The sequence below is a fragment of the Myxine glutinosa genome, chromosome 4, assembly GCF_964187855.1.
Source record: "Myxine glutinosa chromosome 4, kmMyxGlut1.1, whole genome shotgun sequence".
NCBI classification, from domain to species: Eukaryota; Metazoa; Chordata; class Myxini; order Myxiniformes; family Myxinidae; genus Myxine; species Myxine glutinosa.
Genome location: NC_136264.1, coordinates 183380350 through 183402165, shown reverse-complemented (window position 1 = coordinate 183402165; position 21816 = coordinate 183380350). Strand labels below are relative to the sequence as shown.

The 21816-nt window shown below is 48.5% G+C and overlaps 1 long non-coding RNA gene across 2 annotated transcripts; it reads left to right on the top strand.

Annotated features, from left to right (window-relative positions):
* Positions 1–904: 904 nt before the first annotated feature.
* On the top strand, positions 905–21481 carry LOC137426287 (uncharacterized). Of its 2 annotated transcripts, XR_010984260.2 has the most exons (3): positions 905–1559; positions 20527–20755; positions 21044–21481. It is a non-coding gene; the product is annotated as an uncharacterized LOC137426287 (long non-coding RNA). The 2 variants fall into 2 exon arrangements; XR_010984259.2 differs by lacking the exon at positions 21044–21481 and having other exon boundaries at positions 20527–21043.
* The last annotated feature ends 335 nt before the right edge of the window (positions 21482–21816 follow it).

Here is a 21816-nt window from a genome sequence, read left to right as displayed (position 1 = left end):
GGTATGCCGAGCGGTGCGCAGTGCTGTTTTAATTCTGTTGACATTTTGAACAAATCTAAAAAAAAATTCTATTTTTTTGGGTGGGGGGGCCTAAAACACTTCCCTACACCCACTAAGGAATGGGGTCGGAGATCATTTCTTATTACCTTTCACATATCTACAAAGGCTTAGGCACTACAGTGATTTTTAAAAACTCCCCAAAAAAAAAAAACAATTTTTTTTCAAAAGATTCTTGTTTTGCTTAAGACACTGCCTGATACTCACTGATGGAGCTATGAAAGTTTGACGAATATCCTTTTGGCCATCTCTGCGAAAAATGGTAACATAGACAGACAGATAAACTTAACTCTTATAGTATAGATACCTATCGGCTATACCAGGGGAGTGTTCTGTTAGCATGCAGATTCCTATCGCTTACCAAGGCAGCCATTCCGTATCAACCGCTTTGCAAGCCGCTTGGTAAGCAGAGCACGCGATCGAGGGACATGCTTGGCGAGCGGCAAGCAAGTCACTAGCGAATGGAACTCCCCTGGCACCCCCCCCTCCCCACCCACTTATGCTAGCAAAATGACTGCCGAAGGCGGATTCAAAACAATTGGTCGCCATTTCTACAATTCTAGTCAAAGAAGGCAATATTGAAGCGTGCAGTTCATACATTGATTGCTACTTCTACTTTTCATCCTAATTCTTTAAAATCTGATGTAATTCTAATTAAATTGAATTCGAATTAAATTAATTAAATAAAATAGTTCTAATTAAATCTGAAAATCTAATTTTAAATCATCCTAATTCTTTTTTATATGACTGCTGATTTCTTTTTAGTCTCATGCTTGGTGTGTCCTCATGTGTGAAAAGAGGCCAATACATGACACACACTGCCTACTGCAGTTTGGGCATCTAAAGCTGGAATCTGTTTTGAGTGTTTTGTCTACTTTCTCCCTTTTGCTTTGCCTTTTCAACTTTCCTCGTCTCAAAGGATATATAGAACTCCATCGTTTAGGCTCTTCCTCCACCCCCTTCTGTCCAGCGCTGTAACTTTGCATGATTTTTCCAACAGGTTACAGTCCTTCAAGTCCTGTTTACACAGATCTTTGAAGTGAAGTTTTGGCCTTCCAATTTTGTGGATGCCCTCATCAAGAACTACATAAGGGATTGATCCAGGCAGACGCTCGCCATGCGATTTTCACCGCTTCAGCGTCGCCATGATACTAACCGACTTAGCCATGGTCCAAACTTCTGTGTCAGGAATGTTGTCTTGCCAGTGGACCAATTTTGTTGGGGTCTTCCACAAGCACTGGAGATGGAAAGAGTTCAACCTGTGCTCCTGCTTGGAATATAAAATCCACGTTTCAGCAGAATAGAGAAGTACACTGAGAAAACATGCTTAGTATTTCATCCTGTCAACTTGCCAGGTAGGTGTAACTTTGTGTTGGTCATAAAGCTGTTGTTATTCCATGCTCTCTTTCGCAAGCTGCCAAATGCAGGAGCTTTGGAAATACGTGCTGAAAACTCTTCATCTGCTTAAGGTGCTGAAAACCCTTTGTGTGTACGGAGCCAAGGTAAACAAACTCTCCAACCTCTTGTAGCTCTGTACCCAGTGTCGTGTTTACAATGGTGCCGTTGGCACCTTGGCACCAGGCCCACAATCTGAAAGGGCCCATAGCTACCAGGATTTTAAAAAAGTGGACACATCGCGTTACGTTTCAATAAACAATATGTATTGAATTGAATGCCAGAATATGTATAGAAGTTAGTGGGATCAGCAATACCAGGCTGTTTTTCTCCACTGTTTTATTTATATTTTTCATTTATTATTTATTTTATCTACACTTGTGTATATCTCCTTCTGCCCTAGGGCTATCATTGCCACCTCCATCTGCAACTTAAACATGTAAATATTGTAAATAAAACTTGTATACAGCTGTGTGCTACGTTAAAGATTACGTCTGTGTTGATCTCCTGTCTTTTGCAATGGTTCCCCAAATGGGGGCCCACAAATTTGTTTGGCACCAGGCCCACAAAAGGTTATCTGGCTCTGTCTGTACCATGGAGTTTCAATGGGATGGGGTCACTGTTGCACTGTGACATCCTCATGGTGTTCTTTGTGCTGACAGTGACACCAAACTTGTCACATGTTTTGGAGAAAGCATTAAAGATTGCCTGTAATCCGATGGTCGAATGGAAGACAAGGGCAGCATCATCAGCAAATAACAGCTCACGGATGAAGAGTGTTCTTGCAGTCCTAGTCTTGATATTCAGGCAAGGAAGCTTGAAGAGATTTCCATCAAATCTTGTGTGAATCTAGACACCCTCTTCAATTCCACTAACTGCATATCACAACAGACAAAAAAAAAGATTCCGAACAGTGTTGGTGCCAAGACACACCCCCGCTTTACTCCAGTGAAAATGGAGAATGGTTCAGACTCTTTGCCATCAAAGATAACACGTGTCTACATACCATTGTGAAATGACCTGTTCTGACTATGTAGGAGGACTGCCAAGGGATTCCAGTAATAGAAACAAACCACTGCGGCTGACCAGGTCAAAAGCCTTGGTGAAATCAACAAATGCCACATGAAATTATTCCTGTTGTTCTCTACATTTTTCTTGTAGTTGGCACAAGGTAAAAATCAGATGTAGTCGATCTACCATCTCTAAAACTACATTAACTCTCAGGATAGACATTGTCAGCCAACTTTTGCAGTCCGTTAAGCACGACGCATGCCCTGACTTTCCCTGCTACACACAGTAACGAAACGCCTCTGTAATTGTTACAGTCAGATTTATCTCTATTATTGTACAGGGTGATGACAGCAGAGAGGCTCTTGACTTCAGTCAGCAACATCCTTCCACTCTTGATTTGGACATCCTTCCACTCTTGGGAAACCTCTCCAGCTTTCCTTCCAACATGAAAGTATAAGTTGGTGTTGTCTGTAAAGTAGACCAGTTCCTCTCTGTTTATAAGTTTTGCCAGGGACCCCATGTATGCCTGTGGCTTTTCCACACGGGAGGGCACCAACAGCTGATTGAACCTCTTCAAAGGAATGGTAACACATCGAGATACAATTTTGTTGGGTGTTGGAAGAAGTCAAGAGCCTCTCTGCTGACTTTATTTTCATGTGAATACAGTTCGAGGTAATGCTAGGTCCAACGCTGCATCACATCCTCAGATGTTAAAGGCTTCTCCGCTAAGCTAGTGATGGGAGCAGTAGACTTTGTTGGGCCAATTGCTTCTTTGAAACCACTGAAGAAACCTCCACTGGCATTCCTGTCTGCACACCATTGCATACGTTCACATAGACGGTCTCAATACTGTTGTTTACAACCTATCCGCTTTCCAATTGAACGGCTTGACAGGCATGCCTGAAACGCTGTTCGTTGCGTTCATTTTCATCATATCTGTACTGGATCAGAAATAGTCTTTCCTAGCAGAGGTGGCAGAGCTGAGGCACTTTTTCTGAACCAGTCTGGGTATTTCCTGCAGAGCAAACCTAAAACTGATTTGGCTGTTTCATACGCAGTATCTTGAGTCTGTATCCATAAGGTTTCTGGAGCTAAGTCATCAATAGTAGGTTGGTTGTCAAAAGCAGATGCGAGTCTCTCTTGCAGTCACTGCTGAGTGAAAGGATCTTGTAGATTCACAATGTTGATCCTAGGGTGGGCCAAATGCCTTTTATTTGGCTTGTGAAGAATCTTAAGGTACCCTTTTAACGAACCAAGGTTGTGTTGTGAACCAAGGTTGTGTCAGTGTTGCAGGTTGCACTGTGCGTTGCCCCACAGTCGAAGACTTGTTTTATATATCGCTGCCTTACAAGCACATGGTCAAGCTGGTGCCAGTGACCTGATCTTGGATAGCGCCACATGACTTTCCAAGCATCTTTCATGGGATTATAAGGCATTGGTAATTGTGAGGCCATGACGACTGGCAAATTCCAGCAACAGCTGCCCACTTTCATTTATCTTTTCTACACCATGGTGGCCCAAACCATGTGGCCACAGGTCAGAATTGCTGCCAACATGGGCAATGAAATCGCCAACTATGAATTGTGTGTCTTCTTCAAGTGTGGTCGACACAATGCGATCAACTGCCTCATATAACTTCCCCCTTTCCAGAAATGGATGTGTCATAGTTGATGCATACACACTGACAACAGTCACATGACCTAATGGAAGAAGGGGAATGCAAGGACATCAATCTCTGAATGACAAACCGGATCATCAATATATGCGTGCCTGGTTGATTTTTTAATTGCAAAGGCCATGTCGTGTTCCTGCCTCTGTCCCTCAGGTTTGCCTGACCAGGAGAATGTGAAGTTTTCTCCCTCTCTTGTTCCTGTTTTTGTCAGGTGAGACTCAGATAGAGCCACAATGTCAATGCGAAGTCTCCCGAGATATAATCATGATGCCGGTGCCGGATAAGTCCAGTCACATGCCTGAAGGGTCATGAGATTCCTGAGACTGTGGAAGGACGGAGAAGCCTAATAATCTCCCTTGTTGCACAGCTAAAGCGGAGTCAAACCCCACTACCCAGAAACAGGCACTGAACTCCGTGCACACCATGATAAGTCCCACAGCAAGCATGACAGCGATGGAGATTAGTCCGCCGAGCTCTCGGGTGGTGAGCCTGCGTGATCGAACCCTCATCCCAAGGGAGGCAAGCCACTTGGCAAGCAGAAAGCGAGCCGCTTGCTAACGGAACACACCCCAGGTTTGGTCAAAATCCCTACAATGGTTCACAAGTTATTGTGGTAACTAAAATGTGTTTTTTTCAGCTGAAGGTCACATGAACTTTGACCTTTTGGATCCAAAATCCCTTTTAACCCAGTTCACCCTTACATCATAATACACCTTTGTACAAAGTTTGTTAAAAATAAAAATTGGCCCCGAGTGGGCCGACTGATCTCTTGAGGTTGTAGTTCAGACCTCTGCTGAATTGGTGGAACCACCCCGGGACTCCCGGAGCCACCCTTATCCGAATTTGAAAAATCTAAGACCAAGCGATCCTGCAGACCATCGAGTAGAAGGGTTGTATCGAGTTTCAGAGCAATCGGTTGGTAAATAATGGATGAGTATGGATCTACAGCTTTATGGGTTTACGCCCTCCTGGGAGCCCCATGATCCGAAATCAAAAACTCAAAGCCTGTGCGATTGTGCGGGCTACTGTCTTGTATTCATTTGATAAGTTTCAGAACAATCAGCTGGGCAATAAGGGAGGAGTAGCAAAAATAACGAAAAGTTAACAGATGACTGGACAGAGAGACAGACTTACGGACCTCATGACCCATTTTATAAGGTCATCTCTTCGAGATCAAGATGAGATTACCTAAAAATTCCTCTCGTGGTTCACATGCTATGGCTGTAACAAAAAGTGACTACGGACGGACGGATGCAAGGATGGATAACCTGAAAACAAAACGCCTCCGCCGCCCACAGCCCACATCTCCTCCATCATTCCCTCCCTCCTGCACTCTCTAAGACTCCAAATATTAAAGTACACCAATACTGAAGGTCTCCGATCTAATATCACCAATCTTTTCATCCAGATTGCTGCTGCAACTCAGGACGTTGTATGTCCTCACAGGATTTTCTGATTCCTCTGTGTTTCTCCTTGGTTATTTTCTCTTCCGTTTTGACAGGTGTCTCTCCCAATCCAGAGGTCCCATAGTTGTCCACACTAACCCCTCCTAGACCACTGCAATACCTCTGGCAATGCATACCTATCCACAGCCAAATACTTTTCTGCGGGGTGTACCATATACCCAATGATGATGACTCCACATACACCTCGATTTACACTAACATGACGTTCCGCAACCTATGGGTCGTGACCCAATGTTTGGGTCGCGAAGGATTTTCAATGGGTCGCACGATCGTTTCAGAAATCGCGGGAAAAAAACTTTATCGACAATTTACTTCTCCCGACTGAACAGAACAGAGATCAAACGAACGCCGACACAAACTTTATAGTGTGGACTCTTCTACTGCGCTGTACCGATGTACCGCGCATGCATCCGGTCAGTCAGATCATACGTTTAGTTTCCGACACGCGAATGGCCATTGCTTTTCATTCGAAAGATTGAGCTGTGAGCGTAAGGTACTCGCCATGGCTAGAAAGTATCAGCCTGTGTTCCTGAACTATGGGTTCACCATGAATATCGATAAGCACAATGTTAATTGACCACAGTGTGTGATATGCCTTGACGTGTTGGCCAACGAGTCCCTCGGGCCCCAAAAGCTGAAACGGCACCTCGAGAAGAAACATGGAGATCATGTCAACAAGTCGCGGGAGTTTTTTCTCCGGAAAGAACGCGAGATGAACAACAGCAAGTCAGCAATGAGTTCGGCTGTTTTTCCGTCGAAGGGACTGACCAAAGCCAGCTACCTCGTGGCAGTTAAGACAGCCAAATAAAAGAAACCGTACACTATTGCGGGTAAGTTTTTTTGTTTTTTTTCGTAAAAGTATTTCACGGAATTGGCGGTTTGTAGGTTCATAAAGTAATACATGGCGCTGTAAGTATAGTTAAATTTAGTTTTTCATTTCGTCTTTCGAATATTGATGTGTCAGGTTCTTGCTTACTATTACTCGTGCCATGTATACATTGGTATATCACAACTTCGTAAGTTTTATTGTTTGTTGCAATACAGCCATTCTTAAACTTTGCATCTTTTTTAAAAGTACGTATGGCAATCACATCGTACATATTGAATTTTTATAATGCCTTGGACTTGGAATAAAATCAAGATTAATCATAAAGTGAAAGAAATGTTCATGTGTTATTTTATTTATCTTGTATTGCAGAGCAACTCATCCTGCCATGCGCCAAGGCGTTGTGCAGAGAAGTGCTTGGAGAGATGGCGGCTTCCAAGATAAGCACCATTCCACTTCCTGCCGACACGATTCGCCGACGGATAATAGACATGGGCGAAGACATCGAGCACCAGCTGTACGCAAACCTAGAGGCCAACAAGTTTGTCATCCAGTTGGACGAGTCAATGGACATCGCACAGAAGGCGTTGATCCTCATCTTTGTTCGTTATCGGCATGGCGATGATTTTATGGAGGATCTTCTGGCATGTGACGAGCTATAGACCAAGACCACGGCCACAGAAATATTCGCAGTCATCAACAAATACATCGCATTGCATAGCCTCAGGTGGGAAGACTGTGTTGGCGTTTGTACCGATGGTGTGGCATCGATGACAGGGCGGCACAGCGGTGTCATTCTCATCCAGGATGTGGCACCAGAGGCAAGCTGGACCCACTGCTTCCTCCACCGCGAGGCATTAGCGGCGAAAGAGATGTCACCTGGACTTGCCGAAGTAATGGACATTGCAGTGAAAACAATCAACCATCTCAGGAAGAGCGCTCTAAATTCGAGGTTGTTTGCAGAGCTGTGTAAGGAGCAAGATGCAGAACACACCACGGTGCTGTATTTTGCAGCTGTTCGCTGGCTCTCCAGAAGAGATGCTTTGGAAAGATTGTATGAACTTCGCGACCAGGTCCTCGCATTCCTGGAGGTGGCTAGGTCAGACCTGGCAGTCTACTACAAAAACAACAAATTCATCGCAACATTGGCATACATGGCCGACATCTTCAACTTGTTGAACAATCTGAACATATCGTTCCAGGGCAAAATGAACAAGCAGGCGAAATCCGTGTTCGTAATGTATGACAAGATAGATAGCGGCGTTCAAGTCAAAGGTGGATCTATGGAAGAGAAGAGTACAGACCAATGATGAATTTGACATGTTCGAAAACCTGGATGATCTGCTCAGCAAGAGTGTTGAGGAACGTGTGGACATTAAGGATGTCATCGTCGAACATCTGGTGAACCTGCGCAAACGATTTGACGAATACTTTCCTGTTGATCCACACGTGGAGAATAAGTGAATCGGAGACCCTTATTCAGTCGACGTTCAGCAGTGCTGCAACTTGTCCAACAGATTGAAAGAGGACTTGATCGACATCGTGTCCGACAGTACACTTAAGACACTGTTCAGGAAGCACACTTTAGTAAAGTTTTGGCTGACTGTGTCTCATGAGTACCCAGAGATTGCACATCTCGCGGTAAAGTTCCTGATGCCATTCACGACGACGTGGATGTGTGAGGCAGGTTTCTCAACGGTGACATATCTGAAGTCCAAGTATCGAACAAACTGGAGACAGTGGCCCTGTGCGCCAACCTGAGAATCGCATGGTAGCCGCTTCAAAGCCAAATCGATGATCTCGGAGCCAATATGCAAAGTCAACCATCGCACTGATGTGGATAATCCACATCTACAATGTTGCGAATGGAACATTTGAATTAGGCTTGTAAGTTTCACTTTCGGGTTTAATCAGTGAAAGTTGTTTATTTCATGTTGTTCATGATAACGGAACATTGAACCTGGATATAAGTTCAGATGCATATCGGGTTTTTTCAGTGAAAGTTATTCTTGTTTTGTTTATCAGTTCATGTTAATGTGGAGCTGTGCTCTCACGTCGAACTCCAACAATATGGACGCGACAACGAGCTGATTTTCACTGAGCTGTTTATTCCGAGCTCGGCACGAATGCACTGAAAAAGGCTACGCCGAGCGGCAATATATCGTTCAAATTCAAACAGTAAGCCACGCCTCTCAACGGGGCGTGGTATGCAACCCGAGTGACCGCCCGCTGATTACGTCACCGGCCGGTACAAGAGAATTGTGTCCGGTGACCGCTACATGCGCCCTAGAGCGGTCCAAAAAACATCGATCTCTCCGATTTTGATGCTCTACTGGATTATTGTTAGAAATGGTCTAAAACATTCACCCACCAATTATTTTCGCTCAATTCCATCTAGAAACTCATACACACTTCAATTGAAATATGGCGTTTTTCACCAAATTTGGCTAAATGAGAACAATCCAATAGCAACCTAGGTGGAAAAAGTACATGCACTATTGTACTAAGCCATTTTGTGGTTCATGACTTTTTGCATGCGCTTGCGCATGTGAGTGTGAAATCATCATGGTCGAAACATGTTTGACAATGCTTGAAACACGTTTGAAACATGTTCATAAATGTCTGACTCATGTTTCGACCATGAGGACTTCACAGGGGTATGTATCATCAATGACATTATTTAGGAAAAAAATATTTCTAAAGTCTTTGTAAGCCTCTCAACATGGACGATTTTCATTAAAATTGACCAAAATGACAAATTTATATGTTGAGTGTGTATGAGTTTAAAGATGACTCAGATGCAAAATATTTTTTGGGTGAATGATTTAGACCATTTCTAACAATAATCCAATAGAGCATCAAAATCCAGATAAAAAAGTGATTTTTTTGGCATTTTTGGACCACCCTAATGCACCCCCCCAGAATTCACTTGTACAGGGAGAGTCAGTTTGTGGGGGGCCTTAATGACCCGGCCGAAACGACCCCTGGCGATTCGTGTGGGGGTGGGAGGCGGCTTGGCGGCGGATGGTCGGGCGTGGGGCTTGGTCGACGGGGGACGGGCCCGTCGTGGAGGAAGGGCCAACCGTGGAGGTTGGTCGAGGTCCAAATGAGCCGACTTGAGGCGGTCCACGGAGATATGGTCCAGTTTGCCGCCAATGTCGACGACGAACGACTTGTTGCCCCTCCTCAAGTTCCGAAAAGGCCCATCGTACGGCGGCCGGAGTGGTCCCCGGTGCGCGTCGTGGCGCACAAAAACGTACTCCGCTGTGCGAAGCGCTGGGGGGACATGGGGTTGAGGACAGCCATGATGAGACGTGGGCAAATGGGCAAATTGGGCAAATGTGTGAGAGGTTTGGGCAAAGAGCTTCCGACAAAACGTGGGCAAATTCCTGGCGGCCTCCTGGAGGACCGAGCGTTGGCGAGCCACGGACCAGGGGCCGGTGGCGTCGGGGATGAACTCCCCTGGCACGCACAGTGGTTGGCCGTAGACCAGCTCGGGGGTAGAATCCTGGAGGTCTTCTTTAGGGGCCGTCCGGAGGCCCAATAGCACCCACGGGAGCCTGTCAGCCCAACCGTCGTCCTGGAGGCTGGCCCTGAGAGCGGCCTTCATTGAGCGGTGAAACCTCTCACACAAGCCGTTGGCCTGGGGGTGGTAGGCCGTGGTGCGGTGAAGTTTGACCCCCAAGGCCTGAGCGACCGCGCCCCAAAGCTCAGAGGTGAACTGTGGGCCTCGGTCAGAGGAGATGTCCGAGGGGGCGCCGAAACGGGTGACCCAGGTGCCGATGAAGGCCTGCGCCACGTCGGCGGACGTCGTTGACGTCAGCGGGATGGCCTCCGGCCACCTGGTGGTCCTGTCCACCATCGTGAGGAGATGGGTGAAGCCCCGCGAGGGGGGAAGGGGTCCCACCAGGTCCACATTGACGTGGTCGAAACGCCGCGCGGGCACGTCGAATGGTGCCAACGGGGCCTGGGTGTGCCAGTGGACCTTCGCACGCTGGCAGGTGACACAGGCGTTGGCCAAGTCGCGGACGTCCTTCTGGAGCCCGTGCCAGACAAATTTCGCTGCCACGAGCTTCTGCGACGCTTTCCGGCCTGGGTGGGAAAGGCCATGGATGGCGTCAAAAATGAGCCGTTGCCATCCAGCGGGCACAATGGGACGAGGTTCGCCCAGGGAAACATCGCACAGGAGAACTGTGCCTGTGTCCTTGAAGGGGACATCGGACAACCGCAGGCCCGTGTCCGCTGTCCGGAGGGCTTGCACCACGGGGTCTGAGACCTGGTCGGCCGCCATGCGGGCGTAATCCACGCCAAGGTGGACGGCATCCGCGACGGACCGGGAGAGGCAATCGGCCACAGCATTGTCCTTGCCCGCGACGTGCCAGATGTCTGTCATGAATTCGGAAACGGCGGAGAGGTGGCGCTGCTGACGAGCTGACCACGGCTCTGAGACCTTGGCCATGGCAAAGACCAGGGGTTTGTGGTCCACAAACGCCATGAATGGGCGGCCCTCTAAAAGGTGGCGGAAGTGGCGAACCGCCAGGTAAAGGCCGAGGAGCTCGCGGTCGAACGTGCTGTATTTGCGCTCGTTAGGGCGGAGCTGCCGGCTGAAGAAGGCCAGCGGTTGCCAAGCCCAGTTAACCCACTGCTCGTGTACGGCGCCCACTGCGTAGTCGGAAGTGTCCGTGGTAAGGGCGATGGGTGCGTCGAGCGCCGGGTGCGCCAGCATGGTGGTGTTGGAGAGGACCAGCTTAGCGCCCGTGAATGCCCCGTCCAACTCCTCGGTCCAGGCGATGTCATGCTTGGCCGGCTTACCCCTGAGGGCCTCGTACAGGGGGCGCATGAGTTGGGCGGCGCGAGGCACGAACCGGTGGTAGAAGTTTACCATACCCAAAAACTCTTGCAGGGCCTTGACGGAGCGGAGGCGTGGGAAACCTTTAACGGCCTCCACCTTGGTCGGCAGTGGAACGGCCCCGCGCTTCGTGATGCGGTGTCCCAGGAAGTCGATGGCAGGCACGCCAAACTGGCATTTCGCCGGGTTGATGATGAGGCCGTGCTGGCTGAGGCACGCAAAAAGCGTGCGCAGGTGAAGGAGGTGCTCCGCCCGGGAAGTGCTGGCGATGAGAATGTCATCCAGGTAGACGAACAGAAAGGTGAGATCGCGCAGCACACTGTCCATCAGCCACTGTAAGGCCTGGGCCGCGTTCTTAAGGCCGAACGGAATTCGGAGAAACTCGAAGAGGCCAAAAGGTGTAATTACAGCCGTCTTCGGAACGTTGGCCGGCCGGACAGGTACCTGGTGGTAGCCCCGAATAAGGTCGACCTTGGAGAAGATCACCCGCCCTGCCAAATGGGCGGAAAAGTCCTGGATATGCGGTATCGGGTACCGGTCGGGGGTGGTGGCATCGTTGAGGCGGCGATAATCGCCGCACAGTCGCCATCCGCCACCCGGTTTGGGTACGATGTGCAGGGGCGAGGCCCACGCGCTGTTCGAGCGCCGCACAATGCCCAACCGCTCCAGCGCGTCGAATTCCGCCTTGACCACGGCGAGTTTGGCAGGGTCGAGGCGACGAGCCCTGGCATAGACCGGTGGACCAGTGGTCGGAATGTGGTGTTCGACGCCGTGTTTGACGGTGACGGCTGAAAACGTCGGCAGTATGAGGGTGGGGAACTCAGCGAGGAGGCGGGTGAAGTCGTCCGCGGCCGGGAGCGCGCAGGCTAGCCTGGTCGGTGCGGAGCCGCTCAACGAACAAGCGAGAGAGCTGAAGGTCTCCGCGTTGACGAACCGACGACGTTTTACGTCAACCAAAAGTCCGTGGGCGCAAATAAAATCCACACCCAACAAAGCCATGGGCATGTTCGCGGTGACGAAATCCCACTCGAAACGCTTGCCCCCGAAGCAGAGTGCGACGCGGCGTGAACTGAAGGTGCGGATAGAGGAGCTGTTTGCGGCAACCAAGGCGGGGCCGCAAAGCACGGCCTGCTTGTCCCGCCCCGAGGCGGGTATAACGCTCATCTGCGCTCCCGTATCACACAGGAAACGCCGCCCGGACGCGGTGTCCATGATTAACAAAAGGTTGCCGGAATGGCCGACGCTCATGGCAGGAAGCGAGCGCCAGCCTGGTCGTTTCCCGACCCGCCGAAAGTGCACGGTGGGCGACACGTTCTGGCCTTCTGCCCGAACCTGGCGTGGTAGTAACACATGGTCCGCCCCGGTGGTGGCTGCGGCACCGGTCGTGGCGAGTGCGGCCGACGGGGTGTCATGGCGGCCGTGGCCGCAAGGGGCCCTGAATCGGCCGGTGGCAGCACCGGTCGTGGCGGGGGCGTTGCCTCGGCCGGGCCAGGTTTCCAGGCGGCCACTCCGAAGTACCGCCCGGCCGAGAAAAATTTGTCGGCTTCCTTAGCCAGGGTGCGAGGGTCCTCGATTGCCGAGTTAGCCAAAGCTAAGCGTACCTGCCTGGGTATCTGTCAGAGAAACAGCTCGCGAAAGAGGAAATCTGGGCGGTGTTCGCCGAGCAGGGTGAGCATGTGGTCCATGCGCCCGGATGGTCGAGCCTCCCCGAGCTCAGGCAGATCGAGCAGCTGTCGCACGCGTTCGGCCTCAGTGAGGTCAAACGTACCGAGGAGTAGTCGTTGGAGTGCGCCGTACTTGTCGTCGGCCGGCGGGCTCCGTAGAAGGCTCAAGACCCGGGAGGCAGTGGCGTCGTTTAGCATGGAGACCACATGGTGGAAGCGAGTCTCGTCCGCCGTGATGTGCCGCAGAGCAAACTGGGACTCTGCTTGGGCAAACCAGATGGCCGCGTGCGATTCCCAGAAGCCAGGGAGCTTCAAAGCAACGGTCGACTCCATTGCCGTGTTCGTAAAAGGGGTCACCAATGTGGAGCTGTGCTCTCACGTCGAACTCTAACAATATGGACGCGACAACGAGCTGATTTTCACTGAGCTGTTTATTCCGAGCTCGGCACGAATGTACTGAAAAAGGCTACGCCGAGCGGCAATATATCGTTCAAATTCAAACAGTAATTCACGCCTCTCAACGGGGCGTGGTATGCAACCCGAGTGACCGCCCGCTGATTACGTCACCGGCCGGTACAAGAGATTTGTGTCCGGTAACCGCTACATTACATTTTAAGTTCATCATCTATTCACTATGAAGATTAAAATAAAATTCAAACACCTTATCTTGGCGTGTCACTTTAATAATTAATGTTTTATTCTATTTCACAAAAGATACACCGCCAATGAATGTTGTGAGATTCATCTTCATCTTCTTCTTCATCATCATCTTCATCTTCTTCATTAAATCATCATCCGGATTCATCGTGGGGGCGGATTCATCTCTTCCGAAGCTGCTGACAAGGCAGGGAGTTTACGCCTGATTGGCTGACAATATCAAGTGGGCGGTGTCTGTGATCGAAGTCGCTGCTCATTCTAAAGGGGGCGTGGTCTCTCGCTCTCTCTCTCTTCATGGTCGTGGAGAACCGTATAGTCAGGGCCCTTAGGGATATTTTGGGGCCGTTTGGTTCAAATTCTTCCAAAAGCACCAAATTTGGCCCAGATGTTGCCCATGCCATACTCTTTCGATTTTTGACGGGCGCCAAGACGCCCCCCCCCTCCGGGGGCCCCATATTGGCGAAATACTAAATGGCCGCCACCCGGATTAAAGGAAAATCAGTTAAATAACCAAAAGGGTTGGAATCATGCATGGTACCACTTTTCAGGGGTTTTCGAGGTCGAGGAATCCAATTATGATGTTATTTTGATGATTCGAGGTCAAGGTCAACCCTCAAGGTCATCTTAAAGGTCATTTTTTAGTCAAACATGTCGGTTTTTGAGTTTTTTGTCAAGATTTACACGAGGTTCACCATTTTATGTTTCTGGGTAGGGTAATCGAACTCTGACTTTTTTTTTTTTTTTTTTTTTTTTATACAAGGTCGAGGCTCGTGAAAGAGCGAACATTAATCACACAGAAAGACAAACAGACACACAAAACAAATAACATCGGGAGCGGTAGACAAGATGGGGAGAGAGGGGGAAGGACACAAACACAACATTTGAGAGCAGGGACCGAGAGACATGGAGACATCGAGAGAACTGTGGGAGGGAGAGGGCTTTGGGGGGGAGGCATGGGAAGGGCGGGGGGTGGGAGAGGTATAAAACATATGGACACTGCCAAGACTTCCAGGAAAGAAGTTGGAATTTCAAACAAGGTGGATCTGGGGTGAATTAGTGGGGGTAGAAAAGATCAAGGTTTTGGATGGGGGAAGATAAGAGATGGTGGTGAACAGCTGTTTTGAAGACCTGGAGGGAGGAGTGTGATTGAAGTGAGTGTGGGAGTTTGTTCCAGAGGTGGGAGAAAAGAGGAATGAAAGAGTGAAGGTGAGCAGAGAGCCGAGATTTCGGCAGTTTAACCATCAGAGGGTGGCTGGCAGATCTTGTGCGACCTGTAGGAATATTTGGGGGACAGAGCACAGAGAGAGCTGGGGGAGCAAGGCCGGAGAGGAGTCGGTAGGAGACAGAAAGACCACCTACCTGCCTGCGGTGAGTGAGTGAAAGGCCCTCAGAGATAGCTTCATCGCGGGAGATTCCAATGATTCTGAAAGCTTTGGATTCAACAGCGTGAAGCCGAGCCAGGTGTGAGGCAGGAGCACCAGCCCATAGGGGAGAACAGTATTCCATTGAGCTGCGGATGAAAGCCTTGTATGTGGTGAGGAGCTCAGGTGTGCCTAGGAAGGACTTCGCACGACGGAGGATGCCCAGTCAGCGACTGGCTTTGGAGGCCAGCTTGGAAATGTGGTTTTCCCAAGAAAGATCATGGCAGATGGTGAGACCCAAAAGCTTGAGCGACAGAACTTCTTGGAGAGGATTGTTGAGAAAGTAGATGGGAGGGTTGTCCAGTCGATCTTTTCGGAGAGACATAGTAAGAGTGTGAGATTTGTCAGGATTGAAAGACATGTTCCACATGTTTGACCAGTCTGTGATTTTGTCCAGGTCTTCAGAGAGTGAGGAGTCTGCAGACTGCCGATCTGAGGGAAGAGGAATGGAGCGGCAGAGAGTGGAGTCATCAGCAAAGAGATACAGAGGATTTTCCAGAGAGTCGGAGAGATCATTGATAAAGACCAGAAAAAGCACAGGGCCCAGCACACTGCCTTGGGGAACTCCAGCCTGAACGGGAAGGGGAGATGAGAGAAATCCATTCAGGGCCACACGTTGACTACGACCAGAGAGGAAGTCCGCAAGCCATGCATGGAGATTTCCATGGATACCATAGGAGGAGAGTTTGGTGAGCAGAGCTGGGTGCCAGACCGTATCGAAGGCACGTGATATGTCAAGGGAGACAGCTCTGATTTCCTGTTTGGCATTGAGGACCTCCATCCATTGTTGAGACAGCAGAAGCAGCATGTCCAGAGTAGAGTGACCTGGTCTGAAACCAAATTGATGATCAGAGATCAAGCCATTGGAGAAGAGGAAAGATTTCATATCCGAAGCAATGATGGATTCCATGACTTTGCTGATAATTGGGAGCAGGCTGATTGGTCTGTAGTTGCAAGGATCTGTTTTTGCACCTTTTTTGTGTAAAGCGGTAATGTTTGCTGATTTCCAGGATGCTGGCAGATGACCTTGAGCAAAAGATAGGGTGAAAAGCACAGAGAGAGGGTGAGATAGAGTGGCAGAGCAGGATTTTAGGACCCGTGGGCTGATGCCATCTGGTCCAGTTGCAGAATCAGAGTCGAGGTTTGACAAAAACTCCTCCACCTTGTCAGGAGAGAAGGTCACAGAGTCCAGGAGCAGTTTGGTTCGACTGGGAAAGGTGGGAACAGAGAGAGATGGGTTTGGGACTAAGGATTTTGAGGCAAACACAGAGTTGAGGCATTCGGCTTTGTCACGTGCGATGTCAACTGTGTGGCCATTTGAGGTAAGGGAGGGGATGGAGGGGGAACAAACACCAGAAACGGATTTGACCAGACGCCACCAGGATTTGGAGGAAGGAGACAGGTTTGAGAGTTCATTCTTGAGTGAGGAGAGATAGTGCTTCCTGGCACTCCTGAGGGTAGACACACACTTGTACCGAGCTTGGTGGAAGGAACTGAGATTTCCTTCAGTTGGATTAGCCTTCCAAGAGGCAAAGGCAAGTTGTTTCAGGGCAACTGCCTCACCACAAGATTCAGTGTACCATGGACGGGAGGAAGGGTAAGACAACTGAAGGCGAGATGGGATAAATCTGTGCATGAGAGAGATCAGTTTGCTTTGGAAGAATTCCCAGGAAGAATTGATGTCAGAGGCGGTGGAGATGGGAGACCAATCCAGACGAATGATGGCTGCTTGAAGACCGTCCCAGTCGGCCCGAGTGAAATGCCAGACTCGTCGACGCTGAGGAGGCTCTCTGAGAATGGCCAGAGAGATGTCCACTTTGACAAGCACATGATCAGAAGAACCGATTGGAGCAGAAGAAGAGCAGCAGACATTAGCAGGGAAGTTAGTCATAACTAAGTCTAGAAGAGAAGATACTCCATTGGCTGAGATCCGGGTCGGGAAATTGACAGATTGTGTCAATCCCAGTGAGTCACAGAAGTCCTTTGCTGAGGTGCCATGACTGGTGAGAGAGGAACCCACACCCAACCAGGTGGCATGATGACAATTGAAGTCACCACATATGAGGAAGAGAGAGTTGGGATGAGTGGATAGAAGTTGGTCCATGTTGTCGGACAGTGAAATGTAGATGGAGTCATCACTGTTTGGGGGACGGTACAGAACACATATGAACAAAAGGTGGGAGCGGAGAGGAAGCCGTAGCCAGAGGTACTCCTGGGGGTGAAGAGGAGAGAGGGCAGTGCAAGGAGAGTGAGGAAGAGAGTTTTTGATAAAGATAGCCACCCCACCACCAGGCCGAGGCTCAGGTCTATCATACCGGAGGAGGGAGTAACCAGGAAGAGATATTAAGGAATCAGAGACATCTTGAAGGAGGAAAGTCTCTGTTAAGCAGATCAAGTCTGGATTGTCAGAAGCAACCTGTATGGAGAGATCAGTCAGGTTTGAGCGAAGGCCCCGGATGTTTGAGGTCCATCTATCTATAATTCCAGTAATCTCTGTATGTCTGTGTGTATGTCTGTGTGTCTGTGACCGCTGTTTCTCGACAACCACGGGTCCGATATACTTTAAACTTGCCAGGTATATTGCTGGGGACCTGAGGATGTGCCTTTTCAAGGTTTCATATTAATCGGAGAAGTAGTTACCGAGCTATGTCCAAAAAACGATTCAACCAATCAGAGAGCAGCGAGCTATCACGTGTGCCGAACGTGCCGAACAGACTCTGCCTCGGACGGCACATTTGAGAGCGTATTCATTTATTTCACGTTGGCAAACTATGTTGGCATTAAACTATGTTTTAAAACTAATTAAAACTAATTTGCGATTCATCGTAACTGCGATATGCGACCTTCCGGACAGTCAAATGAGGACGTCACTTCCGGACTTACGGATAGTCATAGTGACGACGTACTGATGCTGAACGTGGCGAGCAGACGCTGTAAGGTACGATCGATTGTAGTACACGTTTATAATAACTCTGCCGATACAGGCCCGATTAACTGCAGCGCCATCCGAGCTGCGGCGTCGGGACGATACATTCATTGTACGGTCACATCACGCACTTACGGGCACGCCCAGACATTTTTTTTTTTTTTTTTGGCAAGGAACGGGCACCCACGTACGGGCACGTCCTAGTACCGTTAATGAAGAGAGAGGGGGAGCATCGGGTACAGGACAGGGGAGGGGAGGAGTAGGGTAAGATGAAGGATGAGAGGGGGAGGTAGGGAGAGCAGTTGTTAGTGTGTCAGCGATTGCAGAAGAGTTCCAAGAAAGGGAAGGATGAGGAGGATGAAAGGTTTGAAGGTGAAGGGATGAGGCACAGTGAGGGGTTGTTTGAGGGGGGGCAGAGGAAAGAAGAAGGTTGGGGGGGGGTGGAGGTATGAGATAGAAGGGAGACGAAGTGGGGAGGAGGCAGCTTTGAGGAGGAGGGGGGAGGAGGGAGAATTGGAGAGGAATGGTATGGGGGGAGATTTGAATGGGAGGGGTTGGGGGGGAGTTTTGAAGGGGAGGAGTGAGGGGGGAGTTTAGGAGGGGAAGGGCAAGGGGGGAGTTCAGGAGTGGAAGGGCAAGGGGGGAGTTCAGGAGTGGAGGGGCAGGGGGGGAGTTTAAGAGTGGCGGGGCAAGGGGGGAGTTTAGGAGTGTAGGTGCAAGGGGAGGGATTTGGATGGGAGGGGCAAGAGGGGAGTTTAGAAAGTGGATGATTAATGAAAGACGAACATTGAAAACAAATTGGGTTTGTTGTGATTTTCAAGTTAGCAATCCGGTTCAGAATGATGGAGGAGGGATGGAATGAATGTGAATTTAGACCATGTAGTGAGGGAGACGTATAAGATATTGAATTTCTTTTTTTTGAGGTGGAATGAGTTGGAGAGGAAATTGAGAAAAGCCTTTTAAATAGGAAGAAAAACAGCGTGTTGTAAAATACCACTGAGTAAAACACTGAAGGGGAAAGGTTATACATATTTAAATAATATTTAAACAGAACCGCGAACAATCTTATGTGCACAAAAATACCAACGGGGGGAGAGCCGAGAGGGACCACCACGAGTCACGTGAAGGGCAAACGGTGGATGACCTTATTTTTGACAATTAGAAGAAATATTTACATGTCTATTTCCTAATTTTCAGGCATATGCAGTTCATCAGTCTAATTACAAAGATACGGATTTTGATGTTTTATGAACTGTATGCCATATCCTTGTGTTTAATTTTTGTGCGATCATGATCCGGGTTCATGTATACATGATTGTATACATGTCATAAATATGACGTCATAGGTCATGTGACCTGGCGGCCATATTGGATTTTATGAAAACCTTAAAAATGGATCCCTGCCTTCATTTTTCGATCGATTCATTTTGAACTTTGACCACTTATAGTACGACATGTGATTGGATGAATATCCTAATTATGATGTCATAGGTCAGGTGACATGGCAGGATGGACCGGTATGGTCCCCGGATCATACTGCCCTTGGTTCCCGTCAAAAATCGAAAGAGTATGGCATGGGCAACATCTGCGCCAAATTTGATGCTTTTGGAAGAATTTGAACCGAAATATCCCTAAGGGCCCTGACTAGTACAAAATAACAACAAAATAAGGACAGTGTTTGGTATGATTGTCGTCACTTTGCTTTATTGTTCAATTACGAATTGTACGACTGTACAAAGATTATGAACCGAACCCTTAACAAGAAATTAACGTCATAAGCAATCAAAATAAGGACAGTGTTTGGTATGATTGTCGTCACTTTGCTTTATTGTTCAATTACGAATTGTACGACTGTACAAAGATTATGAACCGAACCCTTAACAAGAAATTAACGTCATAAGCAATCGATATTTCCGTAACGGTTTGTGGGGGGGGGGGGGGGGTTCGATGGGTCGCGACTGGATGCCTGGGTTTTTATTGGGTCCTGGGCTAAAAAGGTTGCAGAGCGCAGCACTAACAAATCCAGATAAACTCCAAAACATTCATCCCAACTATCTGTTCCTTATCTCTGGCACTTTTGACTGCCCTCCATGACAGCGGGCTGGTAGTTGGTGCTGTAACAACCAGCCATGGCATTGTAGAAAAGGCTACCATTGTATCAAAAACCAGCCATGTGGGTCTGATCCAATCTGTGAACATCCCAACCTCAATTTCTGGAACTGGTACATCCTCCTTCCTGGATTTGTTAACGACCAAGTTTCTTTCCAACCTCTCCTGTTCCTCCTCTATCGCTCTTGGCTCCTGACCATGTTCTTGTGAAAGCCCATATCTCGCTGGCTGTTGTGCAGAAGCAAGCTCAAGGCCACATAATCTGGCTGTTCACATAGCCAAGCCAGTGGAGGGGTGAAAGAAAATGGATCTAGCTGAGCTTCTTCCATGACACCATCAATGATTGCAATGTCTCGTAATACAAAAAAAACTTCTATAAATGACTTTTTCTTCTTGTTTGAACTCATCTTTGCAGCTTAGGATCTGTATAAACGGGCTTAAATTAAGCTGTGGGCCGGGTTTGTGTCCAACAGGCAAGTGGGCGGTGGAGGAAGAACGGCGCCTGGCAAGTGTGGTGCATGAGATGACCGGTACACCTCCAGGCACGACTGTCACCAAGGGTGTGTGCTGGGCCGAGGTGGCTGAGCAAGTGAGAACGAGATCAGAGAAGCAATGTCACTCCAAATGGCTCAATTACCTCAACTGGAAGCAAAGTGGAGGGCGGGAGTGGAATAAAGATGATGATGTTAACCTCATTTTGAGGTGGGCCCCATAAAATTTTAATTGTTTTTTTAATTGAAATCTTTGACAACACCAAATCAGCACAAATATTATACTTGCATGTGGCGTCATGGTGACCTGAGTAGCCTTGAGAGTGTTGGGAATTTCTCGATTGCATGCCCACCTTGTGTCTTCATCTCACTCACCTTACCCTTCCCAGTGCTTGCTACTCAAAACAATGATCATTGACTCCATGAAATGCTTTTGTTACTTGTGTGATTTTTGTTTCCTTTATTTTGAAATAAATGATTTTCCAATGTGCACAATCAGGATAGCCGAGCTGCAGCCCAGTGAAGAGTCACAGATCAGCTGGGAGAATCTGGCAGGAGGGTGGTCCAGTGTTCGTTCCCCGCAGTGGCTTCATAGCAAATGGTGGTCGCTAAAGCGCCAGGTGACCAACCATCAGCAGCTTGCATCAGCAAAAAAATACCTTTCAGCAGCATTTGGAGCTTAATGTAGCAATTCCAACGGTACCATTTTGATTATTCTACAACAGCACAGCAACCCTTTATGATAAAGTGTGATGGACACGGAAGGATCACACAAAATTATATACAGTATTCTAATACTTCTCGAAGGAATAAAAATAACAGTACATGGAAGAAACACACAAGCAACAACCGTTTTTAACACCTGCACAAATACACAAGGATACACAAAAAAGTTAGATGCAGGAGGAGGCCATTCGGCCCATCATGATTGCGTCACCTCAGCACCAGATCAATTTATATTAAAAGAAAGGGGGGGGGGAGGTGAAAGGAGGAGGTAAGTGGGCGAAAAGGCGGTTCTTGGGTGAGAAACACACAACATCAACCACACACTATCCTTTGACAAGACCCCACAGACAATAGTCAACATAGATACACACAATCACCATCCATACTCAAGCTACCGGTACCTTAAAGTCCTGGCAACGTCCCTATTCCCTTCCATCTCCAATGCTTACAGGTACATATCAAATTCCAATTTATACTTATCTACTGTTTCTGCTGCAACTACCTTTCCAGGGAGACCATGCATTCACTATTCTCTGAGTGACGGCG